We start from the raw sequence: 8972 nt of genomic DNA on the forward strand, positions 1-8972 counted from the left end.
CTTCTGTAAATTTTTGCCTGCATGTGATATTAATGATATTGTTAAATTGTTTCCCCTCTCTTTGGGTCACCATTTTTGGAATGAACACAAATATGGATCTCTTTGAATTGGTTGGCCTGGTAAGTGTCTTCCAGATTTCTTGGCGTAGACTAGTGAGTACCTCCAGCTCAGTATGTGAATGCCCAAAGAGCATATTGTGCAAGCCAGTCTCCTGCCCACAGACACTCAATTTGGCTAATCCATGTGTCTAGAGCCTGCAACTGCTCTGTGTCTCCATGCCACTATCTCTGCTGTTGCCTCTGCTAGGTGGAGATCTCATGCTCCACTCATTCTTGATGGTCCTGGTATTGTCCATTTATGCTACTGAGATGGTTCATTTTAAACCTAGCTGTATGCCAAAACTAACCAATTCCAGCCTGAGAGTCTTGTACACCTTATTTGCATGTTGTTGTTGTTGTTGTTGTTAAGTGTTGATCGAGTCGATTCCAAACCATAACAACCATGTATAAGGTTTCCAAGGAGCAGCTGATGAGCTTGCACCACCAACCTTATAGTTCAAATGACTTTGAAGTCTGACGCATTAGTCCACAGGGCCACACCAGGACTCCATATTTGCATGGTCCCACCCAATTGCTTTCTGGGAATTAAGAAAACGTTGGATAAAAAAGCCATATAAAAGCTCTCTCTCTCGGGTCCTCGCTTCCAAGATGACAAAGAAAAGGAGGAACAACGGTCGTGGTGCCAAAAAGGGCCGCCGCCATGTGCAGCCTATTCCTTGCACGAACTGCACCCGCTGCGTGCCCAAAAACAAGGCCATTAAGAAGTTCGTAATTCGAAACACAGTAAAGGCCGCAGCTCTCAGGGATATTTCCAAAGCGAGTGTCTTCGATGCATATGTGCTCACAAGCTGTTTGGGAAACTGCATTACAGTGTGAGCTGCACCACTCACAGCAAGGTGGTCAGGAACCATTCTCGTGAAGCTCAGAAGGACTGAACACCCCCACCCCAATTTAGACCAGCAGGTGCTGTCCCACGACCGCCACCAAAGCCCATGTAAAGAATTGAACCCTTAAAAGGTTGCCGTAAAACTAGCTTTCCAAGAAAGTAAAAGAAAAATGACACTTTGTGGCAAAAAACAAAAAACAAAAAAAAAAACATATAAAATAAATCCAAGGTACCTCAAACTCTTTTACTTCATCTTCTCTTCCAGTCCCTTTAACTTCTTTACATTCAAGAGCAAGATTCAAAGTGTCTTCCGACATCCATTGTGGTCTTTCATTTCTTTCCTGTCTTTTTAATGACTTTTCGTTTTTGTCATGTATAATATTCTTGATGTTATCCTGCCACTTTACTAGTCTTTGTCCATTAGTGTCTAATACATCAGCTGTTAGTGAGATGGTATATGAGTCAGAATTGACTTCATGGCACTTAACAACAACAATAACAAACTTTCAGAAGTGATGCATCTCTCCTGTGTTAATCTGGACTTTCCAGTGATGACCCCGTCTACCATGAATGGCTCTGCTAGAATTTAAAATATCGATGGCATAGCTTTCCCATGTCACAGTGATATACAAGCCACACAGTATGACAGACAAATGAATAGTGAATTGTAAATTTAGAACTTGTATAATGTAAGCATGATTGTGACTATGAAGAAAACATGCTTTCTGTTCATATTAAGTGCCAAAAAAACACATTACCTTTGACCTATGTAACGAAAGCTTTTCTTTTTGTTAGGTGCCAATGAATCTGTTCAGAATCAGAGCAACCCTATATAGGGTTTCTGAGACTGTACATTTTTATAGGTACAGAAAGTCTCATATTTCTTCTGAGGAACAGCTAGTGGTTTGACTGCTGACCTTGCGGTTAGCAGTTCAGTGCATACCTTACAGGACTAACATATCAATAAATGTTTAGAATGTCAGTTCTAGTTGGAAAATGTTCAGATTTGCAATGATAAAATGATTTGAGGTTGGCAAGTAGTTTAAGATACTTGTAGGAAATGTGAATCAATATATCAGCCTTCATCAAGAATGTCACAATGGTAGCAATAAAATTGATCTGAAATCAATAGGATATTGGGTGAACTGGGAATAAACTAGCATATTCAAATTGAGATTATTTTCTTTATTACATGATAGACTCTAATCTGATGATTGACAAGTAATAATACACTATAAGACAAACACTGAATTGTTAAAAATAAAAAAAAAATCTACAGTTCCAACCCACTAATTGCTCACTGACTAAAATGAGGCTTACTTCTGGAAAGATTTACAGCCTCAGAAACATGCTCTTTTTCAGTCAGAACTGACTTGATGGCACTTAACAATGACAACATTACATGCTAAGAAAACATGGTAATTAAGGTGGGCTTTCTGGGATGGTCTTTGTATTTTAAGAATCCAGTTTGGTCCTTATTTTTTAGAGATACGAATTGGACAGCCAGACTTGCTGTTTTGTTGGCTATGTGCAGTAATTTAAATTCAATTAGAGCTTCCTTTCATGGAAGAAAAGCAAAGTGATTTTCAATAGACTGAAAGGCAAAAAACAGAATCAGTCATTTGTAAGTATAAAGCTTCTTCATATCATTAATGTATTAATAAAAATGCTATATAAATTTACCATAGTAATAAAATTTGTATATGATAATCCCCAAGCATTTTTTTTATTAACTGTAATAATTTGAATGTATTTTAAATACAAACAAGAGAAACATGTTAGAAATTTATAATCTGGATTCAATTTATTTTATTGATGAAGATTTAAATTTAACTCTAATTTTTCTGGATAAATTAGGGAATAAAGTACTAATAAAATATTGAAATAAAATTTATAAAATGCATCACACATTATGTAAGTGATAGAAATTAAGTTTTAATATTCTAAACTTGCTGAAATTCTTTTATAATCTTATTTTTATATAAAACAACCCTACATATTATTTTCTATGACATATTCAAATGATAGGTCTTCTGTGATGGTGCCGTAAGATCAGCACTGGACTGTGAACCACAAGGATGGCAGGTCAAACCCACCAGTTGCTCCTCAGAAACCATATACAGGGTCAGTATGCGTCAGAGCCAACTTGACAGCACTTAACAAAAAACAATAATTCAACTTATAAAATGGTTTCTTCTGCTATAAATATGATGAAAACATCGCATCAGCTTAGATCTTCATATTTTTCTTTTGTCCTAGATTAGGTTTGTTTTAGTAATATTTTTGTGTTAGAATTTTATGTTTGTTGAATTCAATAATTAAAAAAAAATTAAAATGGTGCTCTATTTTGTATGCCATGTTTAATTTAATTTCATTTTCCTTACAATTCAGATTTAAGTATTGGGGGGAAATGATCCATCATCATAAATAGTTTTAAAGAAATACCATCACAATTTCCAGTTGTGGTGTGGGGATATGTGTGCCTTTTTTTAAATTATTTTTCTGTGGCACAGCCATTTCCAAATAAATACTCTTAGCTCCTAGCATTGTATCATATATAACCCATGTATTTTATAAAGAAGAAATGAGTGAATAAACTTCCAAGACTTTTGCAGTAAACAATGAATAAACACAATTATTTAGGCTTGGTAGTCTTAATCTCCAGTGACTGCATGTAACCGAAAAGAAGCATGCATCTGTGAAGTAGTCTGAATGAAGGATACTTGGGAGTTTAAGGACAACTGAAGAAATTGACTGCGCTTGACCCTTAAAGTTACTCAGAATCAGGATTTTTAAAAATAAAACCTGGTTTAAGACTTAATTCAGCGTGTTGCCGCTCAGGACCTATTTTTAGAACAAAGCACTTTTATAACTAAGTAGTTGGAGATGTAATGATTTAATGAAAATATCTTCTTTCTTTTTTCTGAAACCTCATTTGGCTGTTTTAACTCATTTTGTAATTCTAGTTTACCACTCAGTAACTAGCTAAACATATATATTTAAAAAGATAGATACCTTAAATATGTATCTACCTATTTGTCTAACAATTATCTATCTTTATCCCAATATACATATATTCTTAAATATATATCAGTAGCTATTGCCAGTCTCTTGAGCTCTGTATTTCCAATTTTCCATAAGATTCTTTCTACCTAGTATCCAGTCAGCATCTCAAACATCACATACTAAAACTGAACTCATCATATTTTTCACAAGTCAGTTTCTGAACATGAGTTTCACTTTTTTTTATTAGCATCATAATCTTTTTCTCATTCAGCTCTCCAAACTTGTAGTCATCTCTGACTTTTATCACTATCTTTTCATATACCCTATTGGCAATACCTCAACATGCCCAGAAATGTTTTCTTATTTTATGATCTTGCATAATTTCTGACTCCCATGTCCTCCAGCTACATCCATATGTGCACATCGTAACAAGATTTTAAAGCTCAGCTAAGATACCATCATCTTCCCAGTCTCCCCTGATTCATTCAGCATGATGTAGCATCTCCCTCCTCTTTACCATTTTATTATTCCATTCTGGACATCTTTTGACACATTGCTTTGATGCTGTACTGTCATTTTCTTTTTGGAAGCAAAGACTGCCAGTTACATCTTTCTGTATCAACCATGCTGTTGGGAAACAATATTTGTTATTCATTTCATGAAATCAGTTTGCAGAATAATGTTTTAGCAAATATTTTTTAAAAAATTATTTATCAATTATGATAATCAATGCACAGGTAAATTCTAAATAAGGAGGAAAGTATATATGTGAAACACACACAGATATATATATATGTTGTTGTTAAGTGTCGTCGAGTTGGTTCCAACCACAGCCACCCTGTATATGGTTTCTGAGGAGCAACTGGTGAGCTTGAACCTCTGACCTTGCAGCTCAAGCTGACTTTGCAGTCCAGCACATTAACCCACAGTGCCACGCCAGGATCACTATGGGTTGAAACCGACTAGACAGCACTTAACAAAAATATAATTATATATTTAATTATATAATTATATAATATATATATATAATTTCCTTGAACATTAAATTAGTCAAATATAATGGTACAATCAGTCTTTAAAATGCTAATATTGTGAGCAATAAATTTTACTTGCTGAAATTAAACTATTGTTTAGTCACTGGGGAAGAAAATTATGTAGACTTAAAAAAAATATTTCAAATAAATGGTAAAATCTTATAAATTAAGAAATGAAATGTATGCCCTCTATTCGGTTCTTACTCATGTTGTAGGTTAAGTGCCATCATATCCAGTCTGACTCATAGCAACTGGGTTTCTGGGGATATAAATATTAGAAGGAGCTGATAGTCTCATCTTTCTCCTGAGGAGCAGCTGCCTAGCTCGAATCACAGACCTTGTGGTTCACAGTTCAATGCTTATGGTGTGGAATCACCACACTCCCTTCTTACTCATGTTGTTGCTGTTAAGTGTTGTCAAGTTTGTTCATAATCCTAGTGACCCTGTATAGGATTTCTGAGGAGTGACTGGTGAGCTTGAACTGCCCACGTTGCCACTCAAACTGACTTTGCAGTCCAGCGAATTAACCCACAGGGCCACACCAGGACTCCTTACTCATAGTACCCCTATAACACAAAGTAGAACTGCCCCATAGGACTTCCAAGGCTATCATCATTAAAGAAGCAAAAGGCCACAGAGTGGCTAAGGGGTGGGACCCACCACCATTTGGTTAGCAGCTGAGCTTAACCAGTCTGCCAGCAGTTCTCATTGCTGGGAAGGATAGCTGACTAAAGATAGTCTGAATCTGAGGTCAGTTTTCTACATTATCTCATGTGAAACTCAATTATGTCAGTAGAAGTTACAGGTATTTTCTTATAAGAAGAGGAAAATGCAATTCAACAGGTAAGCAAAAGTTTTTGTTTGCTTTTAAACAAAACAACTAGGTAAAGAGAACGGCAAAATGATAGAAAATTTCTCAACTTTTTTTCAAGAAGCATTGTGCCCATTAGGAACAGTTATGATTGCCTAAAAAAGAATTTAAAATTTTAATATAAACTTTTTGGCATTAATGTTAAATTACACAATACATTTAAAAATGTTTGTAGATGCTAACCTACTGCATGGCAACCCTATAGGATAGAGTAGGAACATAGGGTTTCTGAGGTTGTAAATCTTTATTTTTCTCCTGTTGAGCAGCTAGTGGGCTCAAACTTCCAACCTTTTGGTTAGCAGCCTAATACTTAACCCACGGTATCATGCTGATTCTAGGCAATAAAAAAGTGTGTGTGTGTGTGTGTGTGTGTGTGTGTGTGTTTTAATCTTTGAAGTATCATTCAGTCCACAAAGAAAAAAAGTGCCTAAAGAAGTAAAGATCAATGTAAAATGAAATCCTGATTGAAATGTTGTTTGATTGGTCTATTTGTTGTTGTTGTTGTTGTTAGGTGCCATTGAGTTGGCATAAAGGAACTATTATGCATATGACACTCCCTGTACTGAAAACTGCATGAAGTAACTCATTCCTTCAGGAATGTGCCTGGTAAAGGAGAGAGAAATGTAAACATACTGTTTTAAAAAAGAATATGATTTCTGAAAAATTTATTAGAGTGCTGTAAGTCCATAAAAGAAGCAAATGACAGAAAATGAAAGAATGAAAACATCAGTTTTTTCACAGATCAAGGAGAACTAGATCTTGAAAGATATGATTATATCAATATATTCTGTCTGGTAATTGAAATGGATGACCAAAACTTAGTGGTCTAAAGCAGTAAGACTTATTATCTCTTACACTTCTGGAAGTTGCCTGTATTAGCTAGGCAGTTGTCTTTAATGATCTTTCATGGATTTGTAGTTAGATGGTGGCTGGACCTGAAGCAATAATTAAATCTTTTATATTCACTGAGTGCTAGTGATACTTTGGGTTGGTTGATACCACAGCTAAGAATGTCAACTGAAACAAAAAAGCAGACCAAAGAAGACCTTTCTCCTTGTCTGAATTTCCTCATGTTGTAATGGCCTTATTTTAAGGGTTAGTGCAGGCTAATGTTCTGGACTGCAAAGCTGGTTTGAACCGCAAGTTCAGTGATTCAAGCTCACTAGTCAATCGTTGGAAATCCTATACAGGGTCACTATGGGTTGGAACCAACTAGACAGCACTTAGCAGCAACAAAAACATTGCTCTAGAAGAAGGCAGAAGTTTATGGTAATGTATAGCCTAGCTTCACAAGTCAGCCTCATTTACACTAAGTTCTACTGATTGTTTAAGTCGCAAAGAATAGCCAAAGTCAAGGTGAGGAGATTGTAAGAAGAGCACTTGGCATGGAACTTATTGTGGCAAGCATATATAGAAAAGGCTTTTTTACCACACCACACTGCACATTCAGTATATGAATAGAGAAGAGAAGCAGGACACTTCTGTCAATTTAGCATATGGTGAAAAATGTGGTTTTGACCTCATTACTCATTACATCTATCTTCTATTGGTTAGCTACTATTCATTTCCAGTGACAAATTTTATTGACCTGAGCCAATCCACAAATTCTGCACCCTGACCAGAATAATTTACCAAGCCAGAAAAAAATCTCATGACATTAAAAAAAAAAAGAAAAAAACAAAAATCTTCTTTTTTCTTAAATATGTATGACGGTACATGTAGTCCAATCATTATGTGAAACCATGTTACATTTATGAACAAAATAAGCTTTACATTAAAAAACAAAACAAAACTATGAAGCTGAGAAGATGGTTGTTATTGCCCCTGAGTAGATTGTGATTCCTAAGATCTATAGGGTTTTCTAAAGAGTTCTGGTAGCATAGTGGTTACGAATTGGGCTGTGAACCTTAAGGTCAGCAGTTAGAAACTACCAGCTGTTTCTCAGGAGAAAGATGAGGCTTTTTGCTCCCGTAAAGATTTACAGCTTCGGAAACCCTGTGAGTCTGAACTGACTCCATGACACATAACCACCACCACCAATCTTTTTATTGGATAGATTTCCAGTTCTTTCCTTCTGAAGGGCCTTTATGTAATTGGGAATCACCAACCTTTTGCTTTAACAATTGTGTAACCAAGGTTCTTTATGTAAATAGGGTGGTGGTGGTGCTGATGGTGTGCCATGGAGTCGGTTTCGACTCATAGGGACCCTGTATAAGGTTTCTGAGGTTATAATATATTCGGAGCAGAAAGCCTCAACTTTCTCCCGGGCAACTGCTGGTAGTTTTGAACTAGCGGACCTGGAGGTTAGCAGCCCAACTAATAACCACTGTGCTACCAGAGCGCCTTATGCAAATAGGGTAAATGAGAATAATATTCAACATTATTGAGTCACTTGATAAAGTAAATCCTGAATTCTACTACTTTTTAAATATATGAGCTAATATATTTCATTTTATTTAAGCCCATTTATATTGAGGTTTTGTTCCTGTAAGCCAATTAGAATGCTGTTGTAAATTCCAACAGTAAAAAATTAAGAAAAAGAAAAGAGTTGCCTTCCCATTTATTCCAGGCTGATGGTGGATCATAAGTGACGGAGTAGAAATGTATTCCAGAAAAATTTCAACAGCAGTTTCAGAAGTAGATTACTAAATCCTTCTTCCAAGGCTCCTATGGGTAGTCTTTAGTTAGCAGCCCAATTTGCACCACCCAGGGAACCCATGAATTTGTAACGATCATAGAAACGGCAGTCAAGAAATCAAGTGATACATTGTATTAGGAAAATCTACTGCACAAGAACTCTTTAAAGTGTTGAAGAGCAAAGATGTCAGCTTGAGGACTAAGGTACGCATGACCCAAGCCATGGTATTTTCAATAACTCATATGCATGCGAAAATTGGACAGTGAATAAAGAAGACTGTAGAAGAATTGGTGCCTTTGATTTATGATATTGGAGGAGAATATTGAAAATGCCATGGACTGCCAAAAGAACCAGTAGATCTGTTTTGAAAGAAGTGCAGCGAGAGTGCTCCTTGGAGGCCAGAATGGTGAAACTTCATCTGTCATACTTTGGATATATTGTCAGGAGGCACCAGTCACTGGAGAAGGATATCATATTC

At 36.1% G+C, this 8972-nt stretch overlaps 1 pseudogene; it reads left to right on the forward strand.

Moving 5' to 3' along the window:
• Nucleotides 1-707: 707 nt before the first annotated feature.
• On the forward strand, nt 708-1057 carry LOC102827411 (annotated as a pseudogene).
• The last annotated feature ends 7915 nt before the right edge of the window (nt 1058-8972 follow it).

Source organism: Chrysochloris asiatica, unplaced genomic scaffold, assembly GCF_000296735.1.
Source record: "Chrysochloris asiatica unplaced genomic scaffold, ChrAsi1.0 scaffold00063, whole genome shotgun sequence".
Lineage (NCBI taxonomy): Eukaryota > Metazoa > Chordata > Mammalia > Afrosoricida > Chrysochloridae > Chrysochloris > Chrysochloris asiatica.